General features: G+C 46.0%; 1 long non-coding RNA gene across 26 annotated transcripts; it reads right to left on the bottom strand.

Annotated features, from left to right (window-relative positions):
* Window positions 1-4596: 4596 nt before the first annotated feature.
* LOC123091811 (uncharacterized) lies at window positions 4597-11526 on the bottom strand. Of its 26 annotated transcripts, XR_006443535.1 has the most exons (8): window positions 10728-11515; window positions 10478-10622; window positions 10072-10222; window positions 9294-9345; window positions 8094-8426; window positions 7755-7884; window positions 7218-7347; window positions 4597-5266 (listed from the first exon to the last, which is right to left on the bottom strand). It is a non-coding gene; the product is annotated as an uncharacterized lncRNA (long non-coding RNA). The 26 variants fall into 26 exon arrangements; XR_006443550.1 differs by having other exon boundaries at window positions 8094-10341; window positions 10478-10575; window positions 10669-10737; window positions 10826-11523; XR_006443544.1 differs by having other exon boundaries at window positions 8094-10222; window positions 10478-10575; window positions 10669-10737; window positions 10826-11522.
* Between the last annotated feature and the right edge of the window lie 410 nt (window positions 11527-11936).

The raw sequence follows: 11936 nt of genomic DNA, 5'->3' as shown, positions 1-11936 counted from the left end.
TCCGAGGAGTCAGTGAGGATGTTGCAGTTTCGGTGGAGCAGGTTAAGGCAGCGCTGTGGGGATGGAGCAGCCGCGATAGAAGAGGCGGTCGTCGGAGCAGCTCCTTGGAGGTGGGGGACGAGGCGGCTGAACCGGCGGGACGGCGAGATGGACGACGGATCCTCATCCGAGGAGGTGGACGAGGGAGGTCGAGCTGTTGCGGTGGACGACGTCGTCGGGGAAGAGGCTCCGGCTGGGCAGCGGTGACGTGGCGGACAGAGGAGGGTGGGGTTTCTCGGCTGGAGCGAAGAGGTTATGGCGGCCTGGGATTTCGAATGGCAAAAAGGATGCGATGGGAGGGGGTGAAGCATGACTTAGGAACGCGCTTGTCCAAAATGTAGGGTGTGGTACAAAAGTACCCCCCACCAATTTGAACTAGCGGCCCTTTCGGCTCAGGGTTAGAAGGGGGATTTCGCGTGTCGGGATTTGGCAGCTGGAGGGAGTTTTCGCGCGCGTTTTAATTTCGGGATAGTAAGGCACGGGTTGTGAAGGCGTCAGTTTTGGGAGCACGATATCTGAATTTTCGGGATATAAGAAGACGTGGGTTGAATTTTAGGGACAAGCCTAACGTGTAGTAATATTGTACTTGTACGTACCAAATTAATTCGCACTTTTCTCAACCAAAAAGAAAACGAAAAAAATAAAACTATTCACACCACACAAAGAGAGAGTCTTGCCCCGTTTTACTATACAAATGCTATTCAAAGCTACTCCCTCCTTCCATCTATATAGGGCCTAATGCGTTTTTCGATGCAAACTTTGACCAAATATTAGAGCAATGATATATAACATGCAACTTACACAAAGCACACCGTTAACTTCGTCTGTGAAAGGTTTTTTCAATGATATAATTTTCACATTGTGGATGTCATGTACTATTAATCTTGTCAATAGTCAAAGGTGGTTTTAAAAATCTCATTACGCCCTATATAGATGGAAGGAGGGAGTATGAATCCATGTTATGTTCGATTAATTTTTTTCGCTTTGCTGTATAATGCATGTAACCTACTTATACCAACATTTTAGTGCATTCCAAATGTCTATACTACCGCTGCAATTCGAACTAAATTTGAATTCATTTCTCTATTTCAATAAGAATCTACAATCATGATTGTTGCCAACTTCAACCATCATAGTTTCCTTGCTATCCGCCAGATATAAATCGGACGGCCTATAATGCAGGATGGCAGGCACACCATCATCAACAACTCCATTTTTTATAAGAGTAGAGATAAAATATATTAGATGTAGTATAACATGTTCATAAACACACCATGTGTATCACCGTTATATATATTCACACATGCGTCGATTTAAAACACTATGATAAATTCTTCAAATATCCGAATTCGCTTTTTATAATGAAGTATATATGATCTCTATTCATCTTTTACACCCACACAACCCTCTTATCTTTGTAGCTAGCGCTAACTTTCTCTTGTGCATGCACACGCCCGCATCCCTTTCACCCTTCCTCAGCATTCTCTAGCTCCATCGCGCAAATTCGTCTTTTCACTTTAGGTCGTTCACCCACGATGTGTGTAGGCCCCCCAGCCCCTTCTTTAGGGCACACATCGATCGATATGCCTCTCTAGCCAGGTGTGCCTAGCACAAACACAAGCTTCCCCTCTTCTCTTGTCACCGTCCATGCCTCACTCCCACCACTCTTTTCATCGTTCTCGTACTCGCACACTCCTCCCCGCTCGATATAGTATGCCTCTCGTACCACCTCTTACATGCATCCCTCTATCTCTATCCTTCTCCTCGTGCCTCATTTGCTTCTAGCACACACATGCATGTATACTGATTGATCTCCCAACATATACCTGGATCGACTTTAACTAACCCCCCCCCCATCGATCGACGTACCTCACAAGTTATGTCTCTCCTTTCTCTAACAAAGGGCGATTGATCTTTCTATGTAGTTAAGTCTGCTTATCACAGCCACATCGTCCCCCCTCATCATTCGTGCATGCCTCCTGACCCGTCCCCCACACGCACGTGCACAGACAACAAGCAGCCATCTCCTCTCTTATTGATATTGCGGGCGTGCCCTCCGTTTGTCTAGCAAGCATATCCCACCATTTGTTAGAAGCAACTCCACTACCACCCCCTCCAACACTCTAGCTCTGTCTCTCTCCCAACCTTATTCCTCTCCTGCACATATGCATGGATGCCGATCGATCTCCCTTAATACATGAGGCAGATCGATCTCCTTAATACATGAGGTAGGTCTCTCTCCTCCTCCACACATATACCAGCCATTGTACCTCTATAGTTAATTGGGCCTCCCTCTTCCCCCACCACACACCGAAGTCGAGCGCTGCAGGTAGGTACCCATGCCACAGAGACAAACTGCACATGTCCCCTCTCACGTTCCAGTAGGCCAGCCACTCTATATCTTTGACGTGGGCACACACAAATTTGATGGCACTTTTTATCGATCGCGCGCGCGCACACACACACACATCATCCCTCTTTTCGATTCTATGAACACCTCAAGCCGGTGATACCTCCACTCTCTTCTCGTGGATCACCCCCTCTATATATATGTTATATCCAGGACTCTATTTCACACACATTGTATATGTTACATTTTTTGATTGAACCCCCCCCCCCCAAAAAAAACTCTCAAGAACCCACACACTATATCTCTCTAGGTTTGTATCTCTCTCACACAACCTCACGTAGGTGGTGTACGTATACAAGAAGAGAATAGGTGCACCGTGCACGTACTGACGCTTCGTGCCCAGCCACACCCGCGCGGGTACACGGTGGAGCTCATTTCTTTACGAAATGGCAGCCCACGTGCTAATTTGAACGCTTGTAGCTGTTGTTTACCTAGGGAGGTCGTGTACCACGCCTGCATGAAACAAAGTTCGACTTGACGCGTTGCCGCGTTATTTTTAAATAAAGTTATAGCGCTCAATGGCACGTACACAGAATATAAAACGATTTTTATGGAGAAAAAGGTAGTCCGCTCACTATATACAATGGAGCCTTGCGTGCCTGGTTTGTCGCTCTTCAGAGTATCTCACACAAGGCTGCGGTAGCCTCTCTTTCTCTCATCGTTGGTCACTGATCCGGCCGCATCCCGTCCGCCGGGGGAAAGGGAGGAAGTGCATCGTTTCTCCGTTCGACGGTGCCGAGGCAGCACGTCCCGATCTGCGGTACACGTCGTTCTCTCTGACCAAGCTCCAGGGCGGCAGGGCCTACGCCACCTCCTCGCAGATTCCGTCCGCTGCCCCTCACCTAGTTACATCCCGACGACCTCCAGGTATCCCCTCCGGCCTTGCTCCACTGCTCGTCTTCCCACGTCACTGCATGTGGATCTTCCATAGTTCTTTGCCCAAAACATAGCTCATCCAACGTACTTTCCATATTGCATTCTCGTCCTCACACCCTTTTAGACAAACACAACCGTGTTGTTATCTTCCCTTAGGGCAAAAAATATGCTTCTTTTTTGTCGTCGCATGTGTCATCAATTGTTATTGGCCAGTAATTGTTTCCTTTCTACCTCTTTTTTGCAAATAGGGCTATCCATTTCACTTTGTTACTATTGCGACCTTTTGGTGAACTGCGCAAATCACTTTTTTCTTAAGAGTGTTTTGTGCAGTTGTACTAAAATGTCACATGGGCAACGTCTCTACATTTCAGTGCGACTGCACAAAGGGAGATTGGTTTTGCTCTATCCTTCTCATCCAACTCCGAGACTAATCTTCTCCAACTAGTTAATCTTAAGAGAGACTGCAAAGGTGACCGGCTTCTATTTATGTATTTATTGTTTCATCAGCAGTCCTCTATTATCGTAATCACACTTAATATCTTTGGAACAGGGACGCTCGGCTCTATTTTAGTGGAACTACACAAAATGATCGGAATGTTGCATGCTCCAGACAGCTACTTTTTTTCCCAACATGCCTTGTTGACCATTTAGGAACTACTGCAAAAAAACACATATACCATTTAGGAACCATGGGTGCATAAGACATTTCAACCCTTCCCCATCTAATATTCATAGCTAAAGAAACACATATTACATATGAAATTAAGGCCGTTGTCCCTCACGGGTCGTCGACCTAATCTACCGTGCAAGTGGGATAGGGTACCCCTCATTCCTATAAATTCCTCTAGTTCTAGGCCGTTGTTCCTGCATGCCATTTTATTTTAGGCTCAAGGACCTCTAGCTCTAGGCCACCATGCTACAAGAGATGCAGAGAGTATACTCTTAAGTGTATGAGAAAGTGTGAAATTATCTAGGGAGACTTAGTAAGTTGTTTTCCGCCAGTGTTACTCCAATCAAAGTCAACCTATAAGGTGTATAAGGCAAAATATCATATGAAAATGGGATATCACAAGCTGATGTTCTTTGATATTAGATGGTAACAGTGTTGCCTGTAAATTTGGGCTTCTGTGTAATCTGGACTTCAGGGATGATGAATTGATGATACGACGTTTTGAGCAGCATTTTCAACAAAAGCATGGGCCTTTTTTAGCATCTCTAATATAAATGCCCTCAATAAAAAGTTTCAGATTTAATAGGTGATAAGGTAAGTCTGCAATAATAATATCTTAACAAGCTTCAACATTGCACACACAACTTCTGTTTCCATAAAAAAAAGTTATATAGAGATGATACCAATATGACATAGAACGCTAAAGCAGAGCTCTTAAAAGTAAATAAATAAAAGGGAAGGGGAATGCGATATGCTTAAATGAGGGTTGAAAAAAAATAGTAGATGATTGTATTATGTGGTTGCAGATATAGGGGAAAAACTTTCTGACTGAAAATCCAAGCTGATCTGACTTAGCTCACTGCTCCAAAATGTAAGTATGCATGCCTTTGTTGAACCCCCACTATGTTTGCAAGGCATAGAGTCAAGAAAACTCCAAAAAAAACAAGAATGGCCCATGCAACCATCTGAAACACTCTGCGCGAACTTCTTACCAGAATGGTTATTCACATAAATCTCAACAATTGGTCCGACTTGCCGTCTAGAAGCAATGCAACATGAAACCTCTAACAGTCCTTTCTGCGGGGAGGATAGTCTAGTATTCCTTGAACAAATCATACGTGATACATTTGATGGTCCTTATGCTCATATTGGTGTTGCCTTGGAAATTAGCATCCAGTGCACCAATTTAGTGCACCCGCTAGTCTGCGGAGCCATTCAGTTTGGCTATCAAAGCCAATCCATCAAATAATTAATTTTAAAATCTCTACAATCTACAAAACAGACAAAAGTTTGAAAATATTAATGAAATATTATCTAACTACAAAATATTATCTATCAAAAGAAAATATGAACTATCTTGAAATCTTTCAGTGATAATGTACGTACAACAATTGCTATTAGAAAACATCCTAGAACATAACTGATATTATTATTATTTCAGACTACCCCAAGATAGTCCTTAACTGCACATATTTAACATATATGGCGTCACATTTGTGCAGAATCATTCAACAAAATGGTGTACAAAGGATGCAAGAACATCTGAACACAATCACGCCTCAACACGCCTCAACAGCAGAATCACATGATAGAAGACAAAGAGCTAGACAAAAGTTTTCTTTCATTCTTTGGCCTTCTTTTCGAAACGGAGGCAAAAGATTTGCCTCATCCATTAATTAAGCAGAAGATAATTGCCCGGTTAATTAACGGAGAACCGGGGCGAAAATCGTCACAAACCGCTGAGCGGCACATACAGACCGTGCCAGAACTCAGCCACCCGCGTCGAGGGCAGCGCAGCTCCGACTCTGAAAGAGAGATCCAAACAAGAACTATGCCAGGCTGGCGCCGTGGAAGACCACCGAACGGACCACCTGCTGCCTGTCATCGTTGCCACAGGGCCCCGCCGCCGCAGCTCCGACTTCACCGCAACAAACAAACCGAGGTAATCTCACGGATACGTTGGAGAAGAGCCGACTACCGCAACCACCGCAACGCCTCCGACTTCACTCGCCCCATCATCGTTACCACAGAAGCCTCGACGCCACATCAACGCCTTCCACCACCCAATCTCCCAACACACCCACCGGTCCCTCTGACTGGATTAACCTCCAAAATCGATGCCCTCAAGAGGGGAACAACGTCAACACGCCGCCAACGACCGACCCTCGGGTCTGGAGTTTCCCCCGGAGTTGTCCCTCGCAGAGAAAAAGAGAGTATCCCGTCGACGCCTTCAGGAAGGTCACGCCTTCAGGAAGGTCACGGCGTCCACGGACGCCGCCGTCACAGGCTCCAGCCATGGCCAGAAATAGGTTTTTACCCAGCCCTCGAAATCCTCTGGTCCACAGCCAATCCGTCAGCCCACCTTCGGACCTACCCTCGCTGCACCTCCATGCATCAGCCACCCCGGCAGCCAAATCTTGCATCCCCATCGCCGCAGCAGGATGGGATGCCTCGTCGGTCGCCTCTCCTTCGCCCAGGCTAGAGCCTGAGCACCCATGCTGACTCCAGATCTGAGCGCCAAGCCCCTTAACCCGCCGCGCTCCGGTCCACAGCCAACACCACCGCGTCGCCTAGCAGGAACGACGCCCAAGCTCCAGAGCCGCCGCCCCGGCGTCCAGCCTCAGCCCCTGCAGCACCACATCCTCACCGCGTGCAGCCACCGACAGCTGCACACGCCACACCCCTACCGAGCTCGCGCGGCCGCGCTGCTCGCGGTCACCGGGTCGGTCCTGTACAATGGCGCCCAAAGCCATCGCCAGGGCAGCCAGATCCGCCGCATGGGCCTCGCCTCAGACCTCCACTTGCCAGCATCGCGCACCCACACCTCTGTGTCGACCAGGCCACCGCGACCCACTTCGCACGCGCCGCGCCGGCTGGCGCTGCCTCGCCGCGACGCCTCGAGCGCGAGCACCCTCGCCAGAGCGTGAACCCCAGCTGAATCGAGCGGCTCGCGCCACCCAAACCCGACCGAGAGTAGGGAAGGGCCCCGCCGCCGCCGACGCCGCCCGGGCTTTGCCCGGCGACGCCCTCCGGCGGCGGCGAGGGGAGGATGGACGGGGGCTGTGGCGCAGGCGGCGGCGGCTGGGTTCGCTCCCAGGCCGGCCGCGGGAGCGACCAAAGGAGCGTCTAAATTATTGAGTTTGAGAACATGAAGCCAATGCTCCATTCTTTGGCCTTTCATTTACCATAGAGCAAAAGCACAACCAGATGCCAAGAACGTACCCTGTACAATGATACATGTGCCTGATCTTCCCGCCTCCGCAAGCTTCTCGACCTCTTCAGGATGCATCCTCTTCTTCCCCTCCTCTCCTAGTCATGTGTGTGGTTCACTACAGTATATGCAAGTATGCAACTGTATGGACACAATTCAAGTTCAGAACTTATAAATAAATGTTGCATTGCACGTGAACTCAAAGATAAATATTAGAAATTCAGAAATAGACAAAGATAATTTCTGGTTCGCAAAAATGTTTGGGCTCTTGTTTCTCTGTATTGTTTGCTGCAAGAGAAATTATAACTTTCAGGTGCAGATTCGCAAGAATGTTAGGACAATATTCGAAATATTTTCTCTTGAGCTTTGGTGATACGAAAAGGGATATTGTATATTGGATTGCTAACCATATATAATGCTAGCCGTCAAGTTCTAAAATTTTCAACTTAAGTACTGCTCTGCTTACATCGTAATATACCATGCCTTTGTTGTAAAGTTCAAAGAACCTAAAAGGAGTTTGTATACTATGTTACAATACTAAATTGTACCTCTTGAGAGTCTCTTAACTTGCATGGAGCACATAAAACTATATGTCAAGAATTTACACCAAAAAAGTGCAGTGACGCTGTCTGTTTGATATTCTTGATCATGCAGCTGTCAAGGAATGCTTCTGCATGACTTGCACCAAAATAATACATGTCACGTATTACCGCTAGATGATAGTAATTCTAAGTGAATTCAAAAAAGTGCAAATTTTCAATACCTAAAAAAATCAAAATAACATACGAATATTTATTTTGCATCTCACGACTCACAAATGCTAATGTTTTCTGTTAAGTAATCAATTCTCCACCCAACTGAATCGAACTTGCAAAAACCTTATTTACCTTGTGATTAGTTGAGACCTGAGTGCCACAGGCTCCTTACCATGGGCGAGCAAGATCAGTGAATCATCGCAGTTGGCTGCTGCAACATGAGAGGACCACATGAGCACAACAACCGCCAGCAAGGCAACATCCTCCATGGGAATCCCATCAACGGGATTGCTTACTCGCCGTTGGACCTCGCGTGTCATCTATTCTCCCGAACCATCTAATGCTGAAAAGCAGATCTCAGTGCTTCTTCGTATCCACATCGTTCATCTCCCTGTATCCTTAGTGGGTTTTTCTCAATTATTTGCTCAAGATGGCATAGAACCTCTCCTGGGAGTAGTTTGATACCTGCACAACAAGATAGAAGCCACATATTGTCAGAGCACAGGGCTCAACTTGAGAAACGAATCCAAGGTGTTCCTAGTACCGGCGTAGCTCTGGTTGTCGTTTTCTTGTTTATGCAACTATATGGGGGCGGACAGTGGCTTCATCTACGCCACGCAACCACAAAACAAAGTTGAAGAATTCATTTTTTTTATCAAGAAAAGAAGGTGAGAACAGTGCTCAAAACTGCCAATGTGAGATTATAGACAACACATAAATTATCAATCACTTACTTTAGTTTGGTCACCTTATTCCAACTAAAGAATATATGTACCAATGAGATCAATCTCCATGCTACACCAAATTATCAATTCATCAAATAATTGTACATTGCATATCAATTTACTTAATCCTCCCTGAAGAAATTATTTATTTAACGAAGGCCATGCCTAATGAAGCATCTACTGAATTAATTTCTTAGTACTATCTATTAGTAATTCAGATTCCATATCTATTGCAAAATGAACCAAAAAAGGAGGAACCAAATAATAAACGTACAGATAATCTGAGAGGTGATATGATTGTGGTATATTACAGATAATCTGAGAGGTGATATGATTGTGGTATATGACACCTATATTACTTCACTATGTATCATGAGACTAATCTTTGTAAAAATATTAGCCGATGATTCACATGTTATGTTCGCCATTTGAAGAAGTGCATAAATATAAGGAAAGGTCTGTAGCAAAAATGAAGGATAACATCAATGTGTTTTAACAAAACATTAGTTGAAAGAAGATGACATGCTATGTCTACCTTCTCCGGGTGTCTATATTGTAACATACCAAGAATCAATTGATTTGGAAAATAGATAACAGGGTGGGATACCTGAAATTTAAAAAGCCTGACTGCTGATGAACTAAATGATTCACACAAAGAGCTGCAATCAGAGGAAGTGGGCAAGAATGGCAATTAATATAAATGGCAGCTTACGAATGCATTTCCTAGTGTCTTTTTGTTGTGGAAAACAAAAGCTCAATTATTTTCAAGAAAGACAGCCAGATTCGTAAAATATAAGTCTCGCTGCAAAGCAGTAGAGAGACTCGAGATTGCAACATAACATGAGAAAACAAACATTGGTATGTATCTTTTTTACCAAGGACGGTGTCTTGCTCGATTTAAAAAAAACAAGCATGGTTTTCTCTTAGGCAGTCACGAGAAATTTAAGTTGATGCAAAGTATGCAACAAATGAAAGGAAAATAAATTGCTCTGCATTGTCCAGTAGTCTTCATTTCAATACTTTAACTGTACTTAAGGTTATGTGCTAGCATAAAATGAGCTGGTTTTGTTTTTTGTGATGTTTGCTGATGCCAGACACATTTCATGAGTGAGGAAACGATTCCATCCGTCCATTCATTTTGTGTTCTTTTGGGGATAACGTAACATCAAATTCAAGTTTTCTTTAGAAAAAATAAAATCATTGCATAGTGCACATGGATAACCTCAATACGATGGAGGATAAAGTACAGTTCAGTACCAAGTATTAGCTAGACAGCTCCCCTGGTTATTTGTTCCAATTAATAACTGAAACTATCATACAACACAGTAGGCGAAAACACCATGTGTTAAACAATCGAACATCAGCCACGAATGATAGCATCTTACCTACAGAAGTGGCAAGGACATCGTTGTGTGAACAATCTGACATCAGATCACCTGTACCTCTAGTTTGCGATGAATTAACTGACCAGTAAAACAACAATCTGGTCCCAGCCCATTCGAGCAATCAAGGCTCTGTTCATGCCCTACACCAAATCTGGAAGAAAAAAAGATCAGAGCACACATTAGCCAAGGGAAAGAAATCAAGCCCCTTTTAGAAAGGTAATCACAGATTGACACTCTAGGGGACTGGACACTCCATGCATTGGGGTTAACCTGACAGAAACACACATAAGTAATGATTTCAGTGATCATCACAAACAAGGCGGATTCTAAGTAATTTTAACAAATGGAACACAACTCAATCTTCTTGACTGCGGAGCATTTTCAGAAGAAATCATGGTATCCATACCTGAACAGTGTGCCTTGAAATTCCATCCACCAAGTTGTGAATCCACCTGCTTGCCGGTGACCATTTTCAGTTGGAAGTAGATTCAACCAATGCAATGCCTGCGCGGGTACTTATGTTAGATCCCAATGTTTTCCGTCACAACAATCTGCATAACACACATACGTACAAAATGAGAAGCAATAGCAGGACACCTAAAAATAATATTAGCAGTAGCACGAGTCGGCACACGCTCACATAGCTAGCACCACACCTCTATCTCTCTGTGTGTAGGCATTAGCAGCAACAACATTAGACACCCTCCACTCTCTATATAGGCATTCGTAGAAGCAGCACATCAAAGGGCATCACCTAGTCACACACAAAAATCTCCCCATCACTCTGTATTTAACTCATCGCATCAGGCCTGAGTTCAATTGGGGAGGAGAGGATAAGGGGCCAGCTGCAGCAAATTTGCCGCCAATCATGCACAAATCGGGCTGCTGCTCCTCGTCGGCCACGCCCTACCCTTTTCGCCGGCGTCTACTTCATCCGTCAGGATCAGCGGCGGAGGCGGCCGCGGCGGCGACCCTGGGGATCCGCGGCGGCAGCGGCGTGCGGCGAATCCATGCAAGCACCACCCCACCTGCTTGGAGTTCTGACATGCCCTGGGTTTCTGCGATGGCGCCGGCGCCGGCGCCGACGAAGGCGGGGAACCCTAGACAAAAGATTGAGGGAGGTCGACGGAGGAGTGGTGGGCCGGCGGTTGAGATGTAGGGGAGGTGGCAGGGAGCGCGGGAAGGGGTAGCGGCAGGCCGGAACCCTAAGCGGCGATCTGTGAGGAGATAGAGAGGGGCGGCTAGGACTGTAGGAAGGGGGTCGTGGACATACAGGAGGCGCTGCCGGCGCTCGTGGCGGCGCGCGGTGCCGGGGAGGGCAGCGGTCGGCAGGAGGTGGCGGCGCGCTGTGCCGGGGAGGGCGGCGGTCGGCAGGAGGTGGCGGCGCGCTGGAGCTTGGAGATCCGGATGGGATCGGGAGGCAGATTTTTTTGGCACGGTTTTTTTGGGAGGGCTGGGAGTTAACGGAGGTGGGAGGATGACGAAAAAAACCGGAGGTGGGAGGATGACGAAAAAACCAACGAAATTAAACCGTGCAGACTATTCACCAAGTCGTCCATTAGGAGTAGAGATAGTACGTACCTTTATAGACTATATTAGTAAACTTTGCGCTTGGCTGTTCGCCTATTCGGGAAGTCGAACAATAATAGCACTAGTAGTATAGTGTATGCTTCTGGCAATCTGACACCGAATTAACTGTTGCACGTCCATCGCCTGAGCGAGGGAGAGCTTGCATTAGTCAAAAGTTTCTCCTTGTCCTGCGAGCCACCGCGCGCAAGTAATGTTAGTCCATACTGTCTCCTCTCCGATTAATATGGATTATTTTCAAACGAGATAAATACACTGTCCGTCACTATATATTTGTA

This window comes from Triticum aestivum, chromosome 4B (assembly GCF_018294505.1).
Source record: "Triticum aestivum cultivar Chinese Spring chromosome 4B, IWGSC CS RefSeq v2.1, whole genome shotgun sequence".
NCBI classification, from domain to species: Eukaryota; Viridiplantae; Streptophyta; class Magnoliopsida; order Poales; family Poaceae; genus Triticum; species Triticum aestivum.
This window is presented reverse-complemented; position numbering and strand designations above follow the sequence as displayed.